Below are 23,901 nucleotides of genomic sequence, written 5' to 3'. Positions count from 1 at the left end.
ATCATCAAAATGAAGTGAGTTTATGCTTAAAAGAAGTTAAAAATCTGCCAGTTGAGCAGGAAAAATAATTAGTAATAATTAAAATTAATTCAAAGTTATTTTTCTGACTCCACTGGCAGATTTTTTTTAAAAACTTGTTCTAAGCATAAACTCACTTAATTTGGATGATTTTTCACAAAACAAGAATTCATATTTTAAAGTAATTTTGCTTCTCAAGTAAAAGTATCTTGATTTAAGAATGTTTAGATATTTTAACTGAAAAAAAAGAAAAAAAGTATTTTTTTGCAATGCATGCTGGGAAACTAGATGAAAACTAACTTTACCATGATGGGAGATCAGTTAAACAGTAAACCCAGTGAAGACTTTGTTGTGTTTTCAACTCAATATGAATCATTAATATTGAAGAGAGTTGATCATTAGCTAGAAAGTATTATTTCAGAAAGCTGCAAGAACAAAAAAGAAAGTTTAGAAGAAGCCTGAACAAAAGTTGGAAGGAAGTCATGCGCATTTAACGAAACGCCTCTGTTCATTCTACACAAAAACAAAAGCGGAAAATCAGCGCATGCAAAGAGAGACAAACTCCACCCGAGTCTTCAGAGATCACATGTGGAAACCTGCATGAAAAGGTAAATTCACAGATCAGATGTGTTATGCATGACCTGTAGAAACTCTTCTGAGAGGTGAACGGACCTCTACCTGCCACAATCACTGCCGTCTGCAATTACTGCCGTCTGCAATTACTGCCACGACTCTCCGGCTCGCTGATTAACTGCCTCGCATGGCCAATGCTTGTCAAGTCTAAACCCTCTTCAGCTCTCAATAAAGTCAGCCAGCAATTGCAACTTAGTTGAAGACGACGAGAACAGGATCAGTGTGAGGCTCTCGCTTTAAATAACAAGCTCTCACACGGGGAGTGACCGTCCTTTATTTAAAGTTAAACAACACAAAAGTAATTTAATCGAGGAGCAGCTTGTGTCTCATTCACACTTCAGTCAAATTTAAATTAAAAATGTGGCCTGAGGGGCTGTTTACACGACACCGTTTGCAAAAACTTAAAACTTTTTTTGCGCTTTGGGTTTCAAAGTGCAAGTTTTTGAAAACGGTCTATTGTGCAAAACAACAAAAACACGAAGACGATGACGTCATGCGTATTACGTGTTCAGTCTATAGGTTTTCATCGCCATGTACTGGCCTGGCAGCAGAATACAGCGCTTTTAGTCGTTTTCGCGGATCCGTGTGAATCATGGGGATCGTTTTGACAATGGTGTCGTCTGTCTGTGGATATCTCAAAGTTTTAAGCATATTGTTGTCGTGTAAATGTACCCTTTTTTTTATTGTATTTTTCTGTCCCAATTGACCCTTCGCAGGGAGCTTGATTGACAGGTGATCTGACCAATCATACTTCCCCATCTGCCATTTTGTCCGACAAAGCAGTCAGGAGAGTTAGTAGATTACCTTTGGAGGATTTGAACTTGAGAAGCGGAGTGTACTGACGTCTTTCCGCGGTTAAAACAACATTCCTTCTGATGTTCATTCATGTTTATTTGATGCTATAAATGAACTAGAAGGAAGAGATGATCGGTTCACGAGCAGCTTTAACTGAGCGATCTGTCACGACACATAAAGAGACACAAAACCGTATTGTTTAAATTTCTTTTCAAAAATGACCAAATTTGAAAGGTGAGACTTTGTTTTTTAATATGTTTAATTACAAAAGTAACCGAAAAGTAACCTGGTCTGTGTCTGTCAGTGTGTTGTGCACCTGAGACCCGCAGTGACGCAGTGATTGACAGCTGCTGTCAGACTCGCTAAGATGGAGAGTGACTGGAGTGACGCAAGTAGCTTTGCAACAGAGCGATCATTTGAAGTCGAGGACTTTTCTCCATCACCTTCCCCTGAAGTGGAGGAGTTGTCTGTAGACACAGAGCCATATCAATTCGAGCCGCTAGCTCAAACTGTGGTGTCGCGACTCGCATCGCATCAACTCATTAACATCGCATTAACTCCCGCATCGCGATCAGCATTCGACGATGCTAGCGAAGCAGCCGCGCAAGAGAGAATGGGGCCAGTATCTGAGTGGATTATTATTACTATTAACCTACGTTAAGTATATTTTGCTGTTATGTGAAAAAAATATCCAGCAAAACGCGCCGGCGGTGGTGAAGTCCATGCAGGAAGAGCAGCGTTTGGCACACAAGTGCATGTAAACACTGGTGCCTAATTTCCAAGTCTGGTGGAAAGTTATACAGTCCAGCAGTGCTGTTGCAATCAGCAACACTACACCTACGTAACGTTACCATCCTAACCATGGATATTATATAGAGACTAGATGCCCTATTGGCCGCTGGGCACTGAGAAATACAGCCGCCATCTTAAACCGGTCGTACTCCTAGTTTCGTTGCGTTGCAGCAGTTAGATGCCAGAGCACTGTGGAGCATTTCCTGTTCTAATCGGCGGACCATCGCAATATAGGGCCCGGGATTACTTTTCACAAGTAAATTTTAACATTACCGTACTATTGGTTGTATTTTGTGAATAGAATATTACCAGATAATTGAAAAGGAGCAAGGATCTTAGATATTACTGAACCGAAATCGTAGCCAGCTAACGTTAGCTAGGCTATGTTTACTGCACCAAAAGTAAAGTAATAATTACAATAGCTTCTCGGTTATCAGATACAAGCATTCAACGGCCCTGTAGAATAAATATATATATATATATATATATATATATATATATATATATATATATATATATATATATATATATATATATATATATATATATATATAGGCTATTTGTGTTTGCACACGTGATATCAGGAAGCAATGTAATAACGTTAGACGTTACCTCTGTGTAATACACACATGACGGCGATGCGCAAATCGAGTGTGTGTGTGTCACAAATCAATATTGTTTCTTCAACTTATTAAAATATCTTACTTTACTGCAACTATCTGTTTCTGCTTCTTTATCATATTTATAGTGTGTGATTTATAAAATACCTTATATCCTACATCACATATTTTGATTTTGGACGTCTGGTCACTTTATATCTGTATATTATATACTACTGTTAACTTAAGCCTACTATGAATATTAAAATACGCCAAACCATGTGTCCTATATCATAGCTACATGAATGACCTTTGCAGAAAAAAACCCAGCGTGAAAATCAGTTCTGTATTCAGTGAGGTATGATTAATTAAATGCGCTGACAGCACATTGCACCGAGTGGAGCGTGTGACCGGTTTAAGATGGCGGCCCCACGGCTCGACCGCGCTAGTAGGCAGTAGCGGTCGAAAGGGCGTCTATCTATATGATGTCTATGATCCTAACCACTGTACTAAACACAGATAAAGCTACTGCTAAAAATCTACACTATCCTAACTGATGCAATACTACTACTAGTACTAACTAACTATGCTTCTAACCATACTAACAACACTAACAACTGTGCGAATTAACTACCTAGGCTACACAAAATAAATAACTATATAAATGCTATGCTAACTAGATGCTAATATACGCTACCCTGTTTGTTTTCAATACTCGTAATTCCAACTCCTGACAGTGGTTTTGACGGAACCAGATGCTTTTATACCAGGGTCTGCCAAGGGCGTGGTGAGCTCGCACCAAGGGCGTGGCAGAATACCGTCACCGGGTACCCCTACTTCACAGAGTACCCCTACTTCACAGAGTACCCCTACTTCAGGAGATTCCATTTAACCTGAAGAGGGCTGCACTCAGACGTTTTTACACCATATATTTTGAAATGAAAACACTTTATCCCCAAATGTCAAAAAAATTACTCGAATCAATGAACAGCATTTATGAAGCCCCATTCTTACAGATCATTAACTAAAAAAAGTTGTTTTAGGGTTTAGTTACCCTTTAAGCATGAACTCCCTTAATTGTGCAGTTTTTTTTTTTTTTTTTTCAAAAAAACAAGTCATTTTGTTTTCTCAAGTATCAATATTTTAGAATGTTTAGATAAAACAAGACAAAAATACTGAGCAAAAATTGTTTTGCAGTGTTTCTTCTCTGGCCAAACGTGAGCAGATCAACCAGCAGATTCACTAAAGATGACGTTCTGATTCATTCAAGGCTTTACAACGTTTCAACTCGTGTGTTTGTCAATCTTGTCCTTATATCAACACACTCGGGGCTTCAGTTCAAACAAAAGGAAACGAGGTTTGTTGTATTGGCGCGAGCAACTCTCCACGCGACCGCTTTCTTTCCTCAACTCAGGAAACTAATCTCCTCAGCACGTTAATGGAATACAAGGAAGGTGTAAAAAGGAAAAGAAAAAGAAAAAAGCAAGAGGGAAAAGAAAAGTGTCTGCAATCTCACCTCCCCTCACGAACATTGTCACACACACACACTTGCATTCCTCACCTCCAATTAGCGGGAAGAGGGTCCTAAATATAGCAGCTATCACACACTCCAATCAGATCGCGAGACTCAAGCGCTGCAGAGCCTGATTATCTCGCGGGGTGTGTGTGTGTGTGTGTGTGTACAATGGTTGAACAATGGAGGAAAGATTGGAAAGATCGTCTCGTCATCGGTGGCCCGTCCGATCGATAACTTCCAAGATGGCGTTGCAAATCGATGGAGGTAAATTGTCACTGCGATTATCAATTGTGTCATTGATCGAGTCTGAAAGCCTGCGCTGTTGACTGACACTCAAGCGAGGCCTAATTTGAGTGTGACCATTTCTTAGTTTGGACATATAATACTAACATCTAAAGCAGAAAAGTCTCACACAACAAACGTCTATGACAGCAGAGCTAGTCAGCCACCGATTCTGAACACTGCAACACAATTATTTTCTTTCTCAGATAGGCTATTTGTAGCCTACTGGAAAACGAGACAAGACATTTTTTTGCAATAGGCTAAACAACCAATTATTCTGTCTCAATTTTTCCTTCGCTCTGGCTAAAGGAGAATATTATGGAAGCTTGTTTCGCCACAGAATAAAAAATAAAAAAGGTAGGCCTAATTGCAGAATTATCTCACAATTCTGACTTTTTATCTCATAATTGCGTGATAAAGTCACAATTGCGAGTTATAAAGTTAGAATTGCGTGATATAAAGTCGCAATTGTGAGTTAAAGTCAATTGTGTGATATAAAGTCCCAATTGTGTGCGTTATAGTCAGAATTGCATGATATAAAGTTGCAATTACGCATTATAACGTCAGAATTGTGAGATATAAACTCGCAATTGCAAACAAAATTGACTTTTTTTATATCTCGCAATTCTGAATTTATAACACGCAATTGTGTTATAAAGTCAGAATTGGATGATATTGCAATTGCGTGTTATAAAGTCAGAATTGTGAGTTACTCGCAATTCTGAGGAAAAATGTCATTTTTTTTCCTTATAATTGGACTTTATAACTCGCAATTGCATGTTTATATCTCACAATTCTGATGTCAGGAAGACCAAATAGGCCTATGTCAGGAAGACCACCTTTAAAGTCCGCGTGAACCGGAAGTTGCAAACGACTTTTCTCAAGTGTTGTGACGCATTTCCGAGTGAAAGGGAATATTGAACAGAGGGCAGGGTTTTACTTCAGCGCTCCTCCTCTCCATCTCTCGCCCATAGCAGAGTAACGGTTTGAGGGAGTGGTTAAGCGATTAACCAACCCAAGCCGTCAAGCCTATGTCATCAGAAAAAGACCCATTCCAGACCCGGAAGTAACTTTTCAGACTTTGATTAAAGATAACTTCGGCAAACAATTTTTTTCCGTGTATTAACTTGCACGGATTAATTGTTCACCACAAGACTAGTAATATCCGCTAACAAAGTAAATAGGGTCAATTTTGATTTCATGCCGACTTTAATACAATACAGTACAATACAATACAAACTGTTTTAAAGCAGCTTCCATTCACACCGATGACGATAATTATAACGATAAAGATATAGATCTAAAAAATCATTCTAAATATAAAAGAATAGAGTTCACACCACAACTTTAACGATAACGGCACAAAGAAACGATGTAGTTGGAATCACTTTCAGAACGATTTTTTTCCTGATAAACAACATTGACAGCCAATCAGAATCCATCCCGCTTTAAATAGCTGGAGCATTTAAAGCGGCAGACGACAAAACTGCAGCGCCATAATAAACTATATTGGCTATATATATATATATATATATATATATATATAAATGAGTTGCATTTTAGCACTTAAACATCTATCATTTTGAAGTCAATGTTTTTTTTTTTTTCTGACTGGGTTTTTGGTTAAACGGCTGAAATAAGGTCTGTGTTGAACACAATATATTAATTCTACATAAAATACATCAGTAATTCCTTGTGTTTTTCTTAAAGCTTTAAAGTCACCATGAAATCAAAATTGACAATAATTTTTTTAATAGAATATTGCAGTGAATATTATAAATGATTTATCTGTGCACAATCACATCATTATTTTTTAAATTCATGTGCATTGTAACTTGAATCAGAATATCTTCCCCTTCCTCTTCTCTTCTCTGATGATGAGGGCGGGGCAACCTGTCAATCACATGAGATCCACCAATAGCAAACCACAACCATCCAATTAACACATACGTCCCGATACCCACTAGAATAACCTCACCAACTTCAGAAGCATTTGATTCTGGAACCGAGCCTGATCTCAAACCACCTCTCATTGCAACTGAACAGCTTCATCAGTCAAAGTCTCAGTGTCTCTGACCACTTCTTCTCCTCTAACTGTGTTCTTTGCATGTGCACAGAGGTAATTATAAGGAAGGCGATGTCCCAAAACCCCAGAAGCTCATGTGTGGCTTGTCAATGGTGTTTGGTGAGACGCAGATCTAGTGGACCCTGAAGGTGCAAACGTCCTTACCGCTCACACTCAGCCGGCGCGGGACTCTCAAGGAGACAAATGTAGGTTTGTCCTCAGTGGTCCTGACATCACATGAAGCCTGTGGAGGTTGTTGAGGAGACACATAATGAATCAAATGGGAACGAACCGCTAAATTCTTCTGGTAAAAAAGCTGGAAGGTCTTTCGGTGCTTCATTCAGGATCTGAGGGCCTTTCAGCTTGAGCCTTTCAAACATGTGAAGCTTCATTATCTTCCAACTCTAAACTAGCTATACTTTCTAAAGGGTTAGTGTCATAGGTCTTGTCCACACTAATACGGTTTCATTTGAAAAGCATCTTTTTCTCTCCGTTTTGTCCTTCAGTCCACACAAAGACAGCGTTTTTATTAAAGCTACACTGTGTAAGATTTTCTCCCATCTAGCGGTGAAATTGTATATGACTACCAACTGAATATTACTTTCTAGCCCCTCCCATTCCGAGGGCGTTTTAAAGGAGAACTCCGGGCAATTTTTAAGTTAACCTTGATCGTTATACCTTTGTGAGTTCTGTCTATAGAAAAAAACCTGAACCGGATTGGTGTTTGCAACACGAGCTGCTACCGCTAATGCCCAGAGCTCACTCAGCTAACGGCAGTTATGGGGCATATTCATAAAGAGTGTTTCTGTGCCTCTTAACAAACACAAAATGCAATTAAAATGTCTGTCCAACATGAACAGGGTCCTTACATGACAACAAGATGCGTTTAGCAACTTAGCCATTGTTTAAATTCACCTAAATAGTGTTTTAGACGGCTAGCTGATGACCAGTCTCGCGCTGAAGTCCCGTGTGCACTCCCGTTATAGCCAAAATTTAAAAAATGACAAATAAATAGCCACTCGTAACAAAACGAGTTGTCTTTGACACTGGTGGCTCATCCGGTTTTGTTGTGTTATCCTCCTCGTCCGTCTCTCCCCCTATTTCACAAAACTGAGCAAATAGAAAGTTTTAAAAAAGCAACTGAACTCACACTGTTTCATCCTGGAATGATGTGTGTTGATGCGCGCGACCGACCGACCAACAGCACAGGCAGTTGCTAGGCGATAGTCGATAAGTTGAGCTTCCAATCAAATAAAAGTAAACGCCTGGCATTGGCCAATCCACTGTTTTACCCGTTTTCGGACACAGGATTGGATGTACACAACCATGAAGATAACACAGTAAGAGTAGAGGGAAACGGTTTAATTTGAAACCAGGAAATTCTACTTTAGAAGTACATTTTCACAAAAAAAAAACGTTTTGAGAAAGAATATAAATTTTCCGGGACTGTCGCTCAAAAAAGAGAACAATCCCTGGAAAACCGGGACGGGTGGCAACGCTACTCGTATGTATTCTGAATGGCAGATTCTACGCTTACGAGAATACTTGATTAGTTGGTGGAGGTAATTACAAACGAATGAGCACTTATAATTTTGAAAGAACAGTGTTTTTTTTGCTATGAATCAACTTAAAAAATGACACAGTGTAGCTTTAATGAAAATTTAACTTTTTGAAAACGCTCTCCAAAGTGGATACATTTGAAAACGCCGTTTTCGTGTTGTAGTGTAGACTGTCAAAACGGGGACATATAAACATGATGTCACCATAACAAACCAAGCAGACACGAATCAAGTACAGGTGGAAACGTCGTGTGTGTGAGAGAGGCACACGCGCTCGTTCCCCGTGTGTGTGTCTGCAGGAGTCCTGTGGTAAAGGGTCATTCTGTCGTCCGTCCTGTCATGGTGAGCGAACATCTGTTATCATCAGCGGCGGTCTCGGTGTGTGTGCCAGCGGCTGCCATGATGACCAGACCATGACCCTGAACACACACAGAAACACTCACTCACACGCACACATGTTCACACACACACACACACACGCGCACTCACTCACTCACACACACACACACACACACGCACACACACACTTACTCACTCACTCACTCACTCACTCACTCACACAAACACTCACTCACACAAACACTCACTCACACAAACACTCACTCACACAAACACTCACTCACACAAACACTCACTCACACAAACACTCACTCACACGCACACATGCACGCACGTACACACACACTTACTCACACATACTCATACACACACACACACAGACACACTCACTCACTCACACACACACACACACGCACACAAACACTCACTCACACGCACACATGCACGCACGTACACACACACTTACTCACACATACTCATACACACGCACACACACACACACACAGACACACTCACTCACTTACTCACTCACACACACATACTCTCCATAGGCGTAATGGTTTTATACTGTCCAAACTGTATATTCTGTCTCCTTACACTAAACCTATCCATCACACACACACACACTAACCCGACCCCTAAACCTACCCATCACACACACACACACACACACACACACACACACACACTAACCCGATCCCTAAACCTACCCATCACACACACACACACACACACACACACACTCTCCATAGGCGTAATGGTTTTATACTGTCCAAACTGTATATTCTGTCTCCTTACACTAAACCTATCCATCACACACACACACACTAACCCTGACCCCTAAACCTACCCATCACACACACACACACACTAACCCAACCCCTAAACCTACCCATCACACACACACACACACACACACACACACACTAACCCAACCCCTAAACCTACCCATCTCACACACACACACACACACACACCTGCTCCTGGAACACTGCAGGAGGGTCGCTTTCATTATTTACGTTCTCTGTGGGCAAAGATTCATCTCAGCGTCTCTGATGTGAATGTTCATTAGAGCAGGTCAGCAGGAGGAACACACTTGCATTATACATCTCCTCATCCTTCTCTGTGACGTTCTGAGGATCAAAATATCCCAATACAGCTTCACATAAGACAGGGGGTCTCAAAGGTTCAGGGGTGTGAAACAACGTAAAAAATAAATAAGAGGAGTAAAGTAACATTTGAAAAATGAATCAGATTTTTTTTTAAAACTAATAAAATAATACATTTGAATAAATTAAAATAATTATATTTAAATGAATACATAAAACGTTTGAATAAAATACAAAAGATAAACAATAAATTAATTTGATTAAAATAAATAGCGAAACATGCAAGAGCGGCGAAGTCGAAGTTAGTCGCGGACGCTAGCTCTCGGCGCCTCAACAGGCCACGCTGATATTGATCCTCGTTTTAGTTCTCCTTTCTTCCCAAAGTCTGCTTGCCATGGTTCATAATGTTTGAACGAAACAACAGCAGCGTGCAGCTAGACATTACGCACTACGCAGTTGTTCACGTCTATCGCTATGGCAGACGGCAGAACGAGCGGAAACCAGGGATAACGCGGATATTTTACGACAGAAGACGAGGATTGAACTAGGATTCGGGGACCGTAGATATACATAATAAAGGCTAGATGTCTCGTCCGCGCTGCTGGCCAATGGAGGTCGACGTCCGCACATGTCGGCCATCTTGTCACAGTCAGCTCGCTCACTCGTAACATTGTTTTAATGGTGCATGTACTTTTTAAATAACCATAACTTGCTAAATTGTCTACCGATTTTCAAACGGGTTGGTTTGTTATAAACGTCAGAGATGTAGTTATGACACTGCACACTTATGAATAATTATAATATTATATATTTCAACATGTTCAAGCATCCAGAATTATAGCCACGTTAATAACGTTTGTAAGAAACCAAACCGTTTGTAAATCTGTCAAGATTTCAGCGAGATAAGAGTATTTGTGTTCGTGCGGATCATCACCTTACATCAGGAACCACAAAGCCCGCCAGAAAGCTTGCCTGTGACAAGATGGCCGCCGGTGATGACGTTAGAGACTCCGCCGTATGACAGCTGTTATTATGTATATCTATGTCCGGGACAGCCTATTATTTAAAATGGGAATTTCTCTGAAATTAAAAATCTTTGGGAACTTTTGGGATATTATAAGTACACAACTGCAGGAAATATATCACACTGTGCAAGTGATTTTTGGATAGGCTATTTTATTACAAAATTCTTACATATTGTACCTTTAACTAACATTGACAAAGAATAATAGCCTAAACATGGATCATTGTTAGCTAATGCATTAAGTAAAGTTAACAAATGAAACCTTATTGTGAAGCGTTACGGATCTAATGCGTTCATGTGTGTGTCAGACGGACAGATCGACAATCACACTTTATTTATAATCTTAATTATGTGCTGCAGCTCATTAATATCTCAGCACGAGTCTCCAGTCAAAACGGCAGGTACAACTGCTCAAATCGGCGTGCCGTCTTTATCTTTAAACGCAGCTGCACACATGCAGGCTTTAGTCTGAACACTTAAGGACTCAATACTGACTTTAAAACAGTCTGGGGTTTAAAATATTACACTTAATATTCAGTAATATTATTGATTTCCGTGCACTGACACTGTAAAAACTTGACCTGTAACGACACTATATTGTCTCTGCTTGAATCTGAACTGACCTTGTTTAATAATAGATGAACTTTACACAGTTATTGAACTGAATAGTCTTTTTAGAGCTGCAGAATCTGAACTCGTCCCATATTTAATAGTTTGCATCATTGATTCTGTTATTTTCCCGTTTATTAAGCTGCTTTGTACAAAACGATCTTGTATAAAGTGCTACAGAAATAAGGGTCGATGGTTTAATTCCAGAGCTTGCAATAAACAATAAAATCATCATTACAAGGAACAAGACAGAAAGTTGAGTGCGACTCATGTGTACCTCATTAACCCTGTCATGCATTAAATGATGATCTATAGAGCCGGTGTAAATCAGAGCGAGGAAGCCTAGCAACAGCACGCATCCGTCATGAGGAATCCAGCGCTTCCACCTGACGAGTGCATTGCTTTTAATTGGCGTTAGTTGCTGCGATTTCATCTTTTTCTAGTGTCTCTATGATAAAGACATTGGGACAAATGTAGATCCAGCGATCATCAGTGCCGGGAAACAGCTTCTCTTGTGCCATTAGAGCTCTGCTGATTTCCCATTGGAGGAGTCCAAGACCAGTTAAAGAACCATAAAAATGCAGATTGTGACATTCTCCGGCATCGCCCCAGTTCTGCTCAGAGTAATTAACACTGGACTGCAGGCGCCGCTTCGTCCTCAATACAGATCACGCTTCATATTACAGCAGTCGCTCGCCAAATCATCAATTACTCACGAAAGAAGATTCTGAAGACTGCATTTTTCACAATGAGAGTTTACTGGTGAAACTGGGAAAATTAGAATATGGTGCAAAAGTTTATTTATTTCTGTAATTCAACTTAAAAGGTTAAACTATATTATGTAGACTCATTACATGCAAAGTGAGATATTTCAAGCCTTTATTTGTTATAATTTTGTTCAGAGAACATTAAAAATTAACTTTAAAAAAGACAGGTTTATTAGGCTGCTGTCTCTTTAAGAGCTGCACAGATCCAATATACTGACAGGCATGCGTTTTTCTCTCTCTCTCTCTTCACTTAAGATATAACAGACTGTGTTTATGAGGATACTAAAACATTTCCATAATGTTAAAAGTTTTTAAAACATAAAAAAAAAAAGAAACCTTTTTGATCTTTCTGAGGACATTCAGAACTTTGACTTTCACACAAATGAATGGGAAAATTTTTTATTAGAACATATTTTTGTTATCTGGGATAGAAAAATTGTCCTTTTTATTTAAAATAATTAAATGAATTTAAATAGAATTCACCCTCGAGAAAATATAAGTTTTTCTTTTTGAGCCGTTTTGGAGAGAAATGTCTGAAAAACGTATAAGTTTTAGTTTTGATAAGTCATAATTATGATATAAAAAGTCGAAATTATAACATACTAGTCATATTTACGAGATTAAAAATCAAAATTATGACTTAAACGTTTAAATTGACATACTAAGTATCATAATTCAACTCATAATTTCCACTTTTTAATCTCATAATTAGTATATCAAATGTTGACCTTTTTGTCATAATTTAGTTTTTATGTCATAATTATGATATAAAAAGTCGAAATTATGACATATTAGTCATATTTATGAGATTTAAAGGCAAAATTATGACTTAAAAGTTTCAATTATGAAATACTTTGTCATAATTAAGATAAATCTAATCTCATAATTCAACTCATAATTTTTATTCTTTTTAATCTCATAATTAGTATGTCAAAATGTTGACCTTAGTGTCATAATTTAGTTTTGTTTATGTCATAATTAGGATTTACCATGTGGCAGAAATAGGTTTCCATAATTTTTGGAGTGATCAAAGTTCACAGGTCAAATTGGTTTACAGACGAACCGAAGGACAGGGTGACTGGTGGATCAATATTAGACTCCAAACCTCGGTTTGACTGGAGACAAGCATGAAATAAAAAGCTGTTTCCTTTACAAACAGAGCGCATTCATCTTTCAAGGCTACTGTCGATGTTGTTTTCCCACTTTGACGTGACCGTACGGCCTCGTGTTTGGGTCGGCCGTCTGTATGGCATAATGCAGCGCATCGAGCGTCTTCAAACCCACGTCCTCATATTAAAGACCTTCCACCCCGGCTCAGAATAGCGCTTTATCTCATGCACGCCGCGTGATGAAGTTTGACTTCTGAGAGCCCAACGTTCAGAAGTATTATAGCATGAGCAACATTTATTCACAGATGCCAAAGTTGAGCATCTGAAAGAAAGTGCTGACCTTTGGCCTCGGATAAATGAATCTGAAAGAACAGAGCAGCTCAATATACGGATCCCATTTCTGCTCGATAATAGCGGCGCTGTGCAGATGTTTCGTGGGAAGGTTTTATCAATCTAGCCTTAAACAACACCGCTGCATCTGTATGCTGGAGATAAAGCGCTCAACACGTGATGTGCGGGTCCGGTTAAGAAGAGCTGCAGGGGTTTAAGGAGGACACACTGTTAAAAATAAAGGTGATGGTTTCATGAAGAACCTTTAACATCCAAAGAACCACTAATGGAAAAGCTTCTTTAGATTATTAAGGGGCTATATGTAAGATTTTCATGTGTTAATCGCATTTGTATCGCCAGTGTGAACAGCTTGTAGTGAAACTTATATAACGAGACCTTTCACGACTGGTGAAAAAAAGCCTAGGGACTGAATTTTATGTGAAAAAAATCAAGGTTTTTGGCGGGAAAATCAAAATGATGTGACGTTTACGTATCTCTTCCGTTCAATGACACATGAAACGAATGCTTATACGTTCAGGATAATGCAGAAAGAGTTCCCTTTCAAACGGTCACTTCGTATTGCGTAGCTATACACAGTGGGGAAACTCCTTTTCCACGATTCACTGAAGCTAAAAATGTATAACGCATTTTGCAGCTGCACAGCTAGCACAGTGAGTGTCTGGCTCACTCATTGGCTGTGCTGCGGCAACTGCACATCCAATGGCGCGGGCGTGGCCTTAGCCTATATTAGTCCCCGAAAAACGCCATTTTAGCAGATCTCACTCCAGCGACAACTTTCACGTCTCTGAAACCCTCTGAAGCCTTCGCCGTCGAACAAGCCCTTCAGCCTGAGCGAGCAGCTCTCACGGACGACGCCTTCTCTCCAGAAGTCGTCTTTTCTCCCCTGTATCCAGCTCCGGCCTCTTCGGCCCGGCGGTAAAGGGCTTCTCCGATAGGTACACCGAAGCGCAGAAGTTGTTCCAAGCTATGCGAGACTTCCTGCCGAAACGCTCCAGCCGCGTCAAGCAGGCCCAAGTCCGTCCCGCCCTCGCCTCAGCCAGCGAGACCGGTGAAGTTGGTAGTACCCGCGACCAGCTAAGCGCTACCTGCTAAGCGCTACCCGCAGCGCCAGGGCCCGCGACCCAGCGTCGCATCAGACTCTGGGCCACCGAATTCCTACTAGCGTCGAAGGTAAAGAGAGAGGGCTCGTGTCTCGCGCTAGCCTCAAAAAGACCCGCAACACTTCTCACAGCTCTCTGTTCAGCTCAGGCGGATGGAGATTGTACTACTGTAAACAGGCCCACTGCACTGTGCGCGCCTCTACAAACAAACACCGTTTCCACGGCAACCCAAATAAAGCACAAAAAGAGTATGTTTCACAATCACAACACACGGGTTTACTACACCCTTCACTAGGTGGCCCCCTCCCAGTTGTATTACCAAATTTTCCCCAGGCAAAAGCCTGTATGGTCAGTCCAACACTCAGAATGTGCACAAATCGCAATATAAGGGTACCAGGCAGGGGCGGCAATAGGGGTGGGCTAAGGGGGCTTAAGCCCCGAATGTTTTGTCAAAAGCCCCGAATCTTTTAGTTTAAAAAATAAATAAATTCAACTTTGTTTCATTTCCTCTCAGTCTTTCTGACTGGAGCGGCAAAAAATGAAACAAAAGCTCTATTACCGTGCGTGGTGGCGGACGGTAATGCATCGCGCATCACTCAGCTTGTTTGACAACTGCCAATTAAACTAACGAAGAATATAAATCTTCTTCTTCGTCGTTGTCATCAGGGGCTGGTGGGCTATTGTATGTTACACCGGCGTCGTAGCGAGCTTACTGGCTAACCGGCTGAAGTTAATATGGACAAAGTTTTTTATATGGAACACTAACAGTCAACCTCACCGGCCGGAGAGAGATTCAGAAGCAGCGTCGGACGAACCGCGGACAAGTGTATGCTGCGTTCACACCAAACGCGAATAGAGCGTCTGGCGTGAGTGATTTCAATGTTTCAATGTGAAGACGCGTTTACGCGCGTCTTGAGGTCCTGCGAGGCGTTTACTAGCGCGGCGCGCATAATTTTCCCAGATAGTGTATAGATTTTTAGCCATTTTATTATCTCAAACAGCCTGAAAAATAGTGCATTTAGCTGACGTAAATGGGAAAAAAATCTTCCCGGGGGAGTATGCCCCCGGACCCCCTAAGCCCCGAATGTTTACATCGTCTGGCTCCGCCCCTGTGTTAGGCGGCCCATCCCAATCTGTGTGTCAAACCCTAGCCACAAAGGCGATGGCCTGGCAAGCCATCCCCGATGTGTCGAGTTGGGTCATAAACACTATAAATCGAGGCTACTCGCTCCAATTCGCTCGCAGACCCCCAAAGTTTCAGGCGGTTGTCGAGACTTCGGTGAGAAACAACGTGGGTCACGTGCTTCGCGCCGAAACACAGAATCTGTTAGCAAAAGGGGCGGTCCCCTCGCGCTAAAAAATCGCAGCTATTTTCTAGTCCCGAAAAAAGACGGGCGGTCCCACAACCATTGAGGAATTTTAATCAACGTATGTTACAAACTTTACATGAAGACCTAAAGAATCATCCCAACTTGTGGAAAACAGGCATCCGATGACCCTTTTAAGAACTGCCCACTGAAGGTTTTTCTGGAGAACTGAAAATGGTTCTGAGCTGTGCAAAAAAAAAAAAAAAAAACCTTTTGGTCCCTTTATTTTTAAGAGTGATATGGACCGAACACACAGTTATTCAGTCTAACATTTAGGGAAAGTGTCATGAAAACTTTCCTGCTACCATTACAGCCCACCGTGACACGACACAAGGAATAGAGAAACGAATGAAAAAGCGTGACTTCCACAGTCCATCCGGCTGATGTGCCAATGGCAGCAAAAATGCACAGCGAACCCGAAGTCTTTCGCATGTTCTTTAACAACCTGGCAGCTGCGAGACACATGATTGGACGGCCCTTATCGCCGTGGCGACACTGCCGCTGTATTATATTTTTAACCTGCGCAGAGACAATGGAGCCGGGTTTTGGTGTCAATCACAAAGTTGGACTCGCGGCGGCTGATGAGGCCTCAGAGTTGTGTGTGGATGTGTGTTGTCAGCCCTCGCGGTGACACCGATCCTGCTGAGATTCTCCTCAGATGACCGACGAAAGCGAAGTTTCTGCGGGAGATGATGAGCTTCGGGAACTTCTACACTGGCACTGAAAAGAAAGAGAGACAGACAAGAGCAAAAAACCTCATTAAACAGCAGCAATCCGTGATCAAAACCTCACTGATCCGCTCTTAAAGTGATCTCTCACTTCAAACTACTAAAACATTCTCATATCATGATTTACATTTACTTTAGAAGCAAAATGACTGGAGATATGAAGTCTTGTTTTCTGAAAAAATTTATGCTTTACATTTTTTTATATGCTTTAAAAAGTATCTGCCAGTGGAATAAGAAAAAATTTACTTGTTTTCCCTTTGAATTAAGTTCCTTTTTCTGACCCTATTGGCAGATATTTGTTCTTATTTTATTATATAAACATTATTAAATCATGATACATTTACTTCAACTTCTAAAGTAAATGTAGGCTATCATGATTTAATAAGGTTTAATAAAACAAGAACAAATATCTGACTTTTTTTTTACAAGCCATTTCATTTTATTTTAAGTGTTGTAAAATGTTAAATTAAGGGAGTTTTTGCTTAAAACAAGTAAAAAAGTATATATATCTGCCAATGGGGTCAGAAAAATAAAAGTAATTCAAAGACAAAACAAGTTTATTTTTCCTTATGGCAAATAATGTTTCTGGTTTTAAGCATAAGTTTGATACATTTTTCAGAAACAAATTTGTACTGGAAAACAAGACGGAAATACAATTTTGCAGTGTATTATCAAGCGCCCCCCTTTTTTTTAATAGACATGAAAATGCACATTTCGAACTGAAATGGTTGTAATTCAAGAATGCTTTGGAATATAGATGTAAGATTGGTCTTGGTTTAAAGAAGACATTTGGCAGATTTTTGTAGAAGTGAAATAAATTAAGGAAGTTAAACAGAAAAAAAGTTATAGAAGTTTGAGTTTATGAAAATGTACAACATTAAAAATTTAATTATTCATATTTTATATAAAATATATATTTTCAAAACCTGGTGGACTCTAAAAATGCAAAAAAATCAAAGGCAAAAATCTGAACAAGTTGTGTTTCAAATTTTAGGTTGATATCTCAGAAAATCAGATTTCAGTGAGATTTAGTTTGGGCGCAGTACCACACTTCTCCACTAGTGGACAATTTTCATATAATTTATGAAGTAGACATCCTATTCAGAAGTAGTATTGGAAGTTTGGCAGATTCTGAAATGAACTCAACCTCTAAGAAACACAAAAGATCACGTGTGTGCATTATAGCTCGCTGCCACATCACTAATGCTGAATCTATTATTATTTTCTTTATACTTAAAACATTTTCAGACCTTTTTTTCTAAAACAATTGAACGGATGCTTTCTTTGAACTCTTGGCATGAAAACAAACTGAGGTTTCTACCATTCTTTCATGATTTTTCATGTTCATCACTATTTCAAAATAAAGGTCTGAACACGCTTTAGGTGTATGAACATATTCTTGTTGCAAATTGATAAATTACGGCTCCTCTGTCATTTATTTTAAAAATCAGTCACCTAAAACTAATAAAAACTAGAGATTGTAAGCTTTCAAATTATATATAGTTTGTCAAGATTGGTTTAGGTTTAGTATATTACTGTTTTAAATATGTAATGGCCGTGGTGCCAATATAAAGGGTAAAGGAATCATTCACAAATTATGAATACATGTGTTTGTCTACATGGCATGAAGCACCCGAGCAACAAATATAACTAGAACGTACATTTCCAGAAGAAAATGTGAATGGTGCTTGCAGTGGCAAAAAACACGACCCGGTAGGTGCAGTGGCAAAAAACACCACCAGCTAGGGTTGCTAGGGTCTTGTACATGATTGTATACGAGCCAACAACCATGAGATACGGTGTTTGTATGGTTAGTAGGGAACTCTATATGGGTGCTATGGTGTGCTTACAGTTTATGGGATGATATTTAAAGACTAGTTGACAGTCAAAAAAGCCAAACTCCATGTTTGTACTATTTTCTGGAGCTGAAATATGGCTTGTAAATGTTGCTTCTAGGTGGCTCTAAACGGTAGCTATGGTGTTTTGATTTCGGTGAAAGCTTCATATGTTTTTTGACTGTGTTCTGGTGTATAAAGCGCTCTGATGAATCTTGTGTGTCGTCTCTGTCCGTTGCATTGTTCAGATAATGGCCGGGTTGTTGGCGGTCGCAGATAAACAAGGTGAGCTGTAATCGCTCGCCTGTCGGTGGATTTGTAGCTCGGCTTCAGGAGCCCAAACTAAGATGACATTTGAGAAAATCCATAAGCGTCACTGGCCTTTGGAGAGTCAAACTCATGGGATGGAAAAGACAATTAGCAGCATTTCTGCAGTGCGATGGAGGGGGTTTTGCTTTGTCTCTCTCAAACCTCTCGACACGGCCACGGCCACCTGAGAGACACAGAAAACAGTCGAAGCGTCATTACACAGAAAATGGCCCAAAGAGCAGCAGCACGATCTGTTTCTGCACTGATATGAACGACTGGGACTCATTTGACCCGCAATAACTCCACAGATACACATTTAAAGGAACAGTGCAGCGGAAAATTAACATTCACACGGCTAATCAATCATATTCTTCAGCAAAGTGTCCAGTACAAGTATCTAAATTACAAATCAATACAATGCAAACAAAGATTTGTTCTTTCTTGCACTGGAAAACAAGACAAAAATACAACATTCTTAAAGGATTAGTTCACTTTAAAAAAAACTTTTGCTGATAATTTACTCACCCCGATGTCATCCAAGATGTCCATGTCTTTCTTTCTTCAGTGGAAAAGAAATGAAGGTTTTTGATGAACACATTTCTCCATATAATGGACGTCAATGGGCCCCAAACGGGTCAAGGTCCAGATGACAGTGTCAGCGCCGCTTCAACGGGCTTTAAACGACACCAGACGATGAATACGGGTCTTATCTAGCGAAGCGATCGCTCATTTCAAAAATAAATAAACAAGTTTAAGTTTTATAAGCACAAGCGCTCGCCTTGCTCTGTTCTCTGATGCGCGTTCGTGACGTCATGTAATACGCAGTTACGTTGAAAAGGTCACGCGTAAACGGCGTTTGACTTTGTTTGCACGTTCAACTTGTAAACACTGACTCTGTTTCAACGTAACTGCGTATTACATGACGTCACGAACGCGCATCAGAGAACAGAGCAAGGTGAGCATTTGTGCTTATAAAACTTAAACTTGTTTATTTATTTGTGAAATGACGATGGTTTCGCTAGATAAGACCCGTATTCATCGTCTGGTGTCGTTTAAAGCCCGTTGAAGCGGCACTGACACTGTCATCTGGACCTTGACCCGTTTGGGGCCCATTGACGTCCATTATATGGAAAATGTGTTCATCAAAAACCTTCATTTCTTTTCCACTGAAGAAAGTAAGTAATGGACATCTTGATGACATCGGGGTGAGGAAATTATCAGCAAAAGTTTTTTTTAAAAGTGAACTAATCCTTTAAATCAAGATACATTTACTTGAGAGGCAAAATTTCTGTTTTTGTTTATGACCCACAGTATATAATGCTTCTCCATCTCTGCATGTACGGTAAGATTAACATGTATTTGGGAATGCAATGTGAACACTTTAGACTCACATTTGCACCATTTCAAACATTTTTGTGGACAAAAGTTTACAGCATATTGCGAATATTCTGCCTAAATAAAAGCTTAAAATCACCTAATCAAGTTTTTAATGTAGTTTATGTGTCTATGTGGTGTTTTTAATCTGCTGTAACACACACCATGTGTAAGTTCATAAGTCGACAGCATTGCTGAGTATTTTCTGCTTAAAACTGCAGTGAACCAAAGACAGTCTCAAAAACACGAAATCGCTGGTGTTTCTGACGTCACACACTACCTTGTAACCAATCAGATCAACGTGTGATCGTCAACCAGTGGATCTCTGAGTGAGTGAGTGAGTGGAGGCGGGGCTCATTTGAATATTCATAGAACTGTGTATACTAAATGAGGCAAGGGTGTCGAGTTACATTCAAGATATTTTAAGGCATGACGTTGATCACCAAAATGACATATTTACACGTTTTTTCCGTGAAAAAAAAATGTCATTTTGGTGATCAAAGATGAGTTTTAAGGGATACAATTATTGACTACAGGGGAACTTTAAGGATTTGATGTTTAAAAGTGAACAATTTAAAGGGGTGGTAAAGTATGATTTGACTTTTCTAACTGTAGTTAGTGTGTAATGTTGCTGTTTGATCATAAACAACATCTGCAAAGTTACAACGCTCAAAGTTTAGAGCAAAGGGAGATATTTGCTTTTAAAGAAAAGGACTACAACAAACGGCTGGTAGGAACTACACGACATTCCTCCCGGATTAGTGACATCACCAACCCTAGAATGTACATAAGCCCCGCCCCCTGAACACACAGTCCATGTTGAGAAGAGGAAGAGTTGTTGTAGTCGAGCACATTTGTGAGTCAGCTCAAACTTTAGCATCCATCTTTTCACATGCAATAGAAAGTCACTCTGTGTGCGTCTCACAACAGTTCCTATACGAGCGATTTATAGATTATCATGACAGAATATGCTAATTGAAGATCGTTAACTCCACATCAGCAACATAAATCATCAACTAACCATTCAGAGACGTCCTGTTGCTTCTACATGTTCTTGAGTCTCTCCATCTTTGTCTGACTCCGGTTTAACATTAAAGGCAGAACAGTTTCTGTCATTTTAGTGTGTGTGTGTGTGTGTGTGTGTGAGGTAATCTGTAGGCCTGTATTTTTGAAATGCAGTTTCTCTCCCTCATCATGTCGATCCAAATCCCAATTGTCTTCCAGATGTTTAGCAGTGCGAACGTCACACTTCTGTATATTCATCACTGACGGTGACACACACATGGCATTTGAATACACGTGACGACGATACACCACAAACGAGAATCACAAGCTGCAGGAGATTTTTACTGAATAACACCTCAAATGAGTGTCTGTTTCTCACACAAAGCGTCACGTCTGCACCTGAAGATCAACACGACCGCGTCACCGACTGCTACGGAGCCCCTAAAGGGACATATGGGGGGGGGGGGATGTCAATGCGTTTGCGTTCCCTTGAGAAACTCAAAAGTTCTGCGAGTGAACGCAAAGTTTCTCGTGGGAAAGCAAAAGCATTGACATAATTTTTCCTCCATATTACAGCTTCTCAAGATGCCGAAGAGTAAGTCTCTAACATCTCACATCTTACATTCTGACCTCTTGAGCTTCAGACTGCCATCCGTGGCGTTTCGCATCAGTAGCTTTCTATAATAAGCAGCATGTTGTGTATTAGTTTCTATGACGGAGCGTGTTAGTGCCCACGCTTCGTTTGAGACACAGATGGCGCAGTATTTTAGTGGCTGTTGCGTTCAAGTGTGTAGGTGTTGATATTGTACTACATGTACAGAATAAGCCCTCTGCAGTCTTGGGTTATGTAAAGTTTAACTGCATCTCGGCCTCCAAAAGTTTCACCAGCCGTCCGTCGATCCAACGAGACTGATGTGTTTAGAGGATAACTGTGAACTACCAACTCAACTAGGAGGTGTGTTTGTGCATTAATGACTGTTGTGCTAGAAATACATCAAATACTCTGGAATAACACACACACACACACACACTAATGGCGTTTTTACCTGCACTCTCTTCAGTCTGTGGTCCGTTCTTCATGAGTCAAAAAACACCAGATCTAATTCGGTTCTTCAAGCACACAGATGGCTCAAATTTTAGATTTTGTTGAAGAAAGACAAACATAAATAGTGATTAAAATTCTTATCGTTGTTTGTTATGTTTTCTATTTATATCTAATATTCCTGTATTTTGAATTTGTTACTGTATTTTATTTTATTGTGAAGCACTTTGTGATTTTTATCTATGAAAAGTGCTATATAAATTAATTTTACTTTACTTACTTACTTACTACTTTACTTTAAAGCCAATATTACATGTGATGGCCACATTATTTACTAGGTAATCCACTATTTTGTAGAAAGGAGGAGATTTGGAGCCAAATTGCAGGGGGGTAAAAATGGCTTTAGAAAGATGGCAGAGTCATTATTATATTTTTACACAGAGATTGGCAGGTCTATTAGTTAAATCTGTTGGCTTTAGTAATCTTTAGTATTAAATGCCAACGGTGACAGTTCAACAAATGGGGAAAAATAACTTTGTGTTGTTTTTTTACCCAAGTTTGCATGTCTGTATAACTCCAGAAGTATTAAAGATATCTTAATATCCTTTTAGATTTTTGACCACTAAAAATGTGTATAATTGACCAGTTTACTCATGGACCCGCATTAAGATCTCCATATCTCTGGGATTGAACCATATAGGGCCTTTAAAATGGAGATACCAAAAGAAAAGTTTGTTAAGAAACAGAATAAAAAAAAGTTAATAAGATATATTTAATACTTCTTGAGTTACAGGCATGGAAACTTGGGGCAAATAACAAAATAAGTCATTTTTTCCCTTTTTTTGAACTCTCACTGTTGGCATAAATGCAACATAAAGATTCCTAAAGTCAACAGATTTGACTAATAGACCTGCCAATCTCTGTGTAAAAAATAAAATATAATAATGCTGCCATCTTAAATTCATTTTTACACCCCATTTGGCTCCAAATCTCAGGTGAAAAGTGTCATTTTGACCCCCTCTACAAAACAGTGGATTATTCGGTCAATATATGTTCATGACATTTAATATTTTGGCTTTCTTCTTCATTTATATTTCTTTCACCTGAAAAAAAAAAAAATCTAAATTTTTAGCCGGGGACCTCTAGTTCAGTTGACATGGAATAATTGGATTAGTAGATCTGGATTGAGCTCTTTGACATATGAATTAATAAAAATCAAACCCTTGATATTTTGATAGTGAGAGAAGTCCCATGATTATACACAAATGTTCAGACTCACTAAACAAGGAGTCATTTAATAAAGTTACAAGAACCTGAATGAGACAGAAAAATTACGTTTATCTCAATTTATGATGCTAAACAGTATTCTTGTCTTGTTTTTCCATTAAAATGATCTAAACATATAACAAATATGAAAAATCAACTTAAAAGTCAAAACGAGATCATTTTATGACCCTATTGGCTGATATTTGTTCTTTTTAAGCATAAATTCGCTTCAGATAACAAGACTTAATATCTTTAGTTTAAGAAATGTATCTTGATTTAAGAATGTTTAGATATTTTTACTGGAAAAC

General features: G+C 39.4%; 1 long non-coding RNA gene across 2 annotated transcripts in view; it reads right to left on the bottom strand.

Annotated features, from left to right (window-relative positions):
• The window catches only part of LOC307001885, a 12,391-nt gene extending 7,964 nt beyond the window's left edge, over positions 1-4,427 (bottom strand). For both annotated transcript variants that reach the window (XR_013798351.1, XR_013798352.1), the window contains exon 1: positions 4,354-4,427. This is a non-coding gene — a long non-coding RNA (uncharacterized lncRNA). The remainder of the gene's footprint in view (positions 1-4,353) is intronic.
• Between the last annotated feature and the right edge of the window lie 19,474 nt (positions 4,428-23,901).

This window comes from Phoxinus phoxinus (assembly GCF_949152265.1).
Source record: "Phoxinus phoxinus genome assembly, chromosome: 7".
NCBI classification, from domain to species: domain Eukaryota; kingdom Metazoa; phylum Chordata; class Actinopteri; order Cypriniformes; family Leuciscidae; genus Phoxinus; species Phoxinus phoxinus.
Note: the sequence above shows the minus strand (reverse complement) of the source record. Positions and strands in the feature narration are given on the sequence as shown.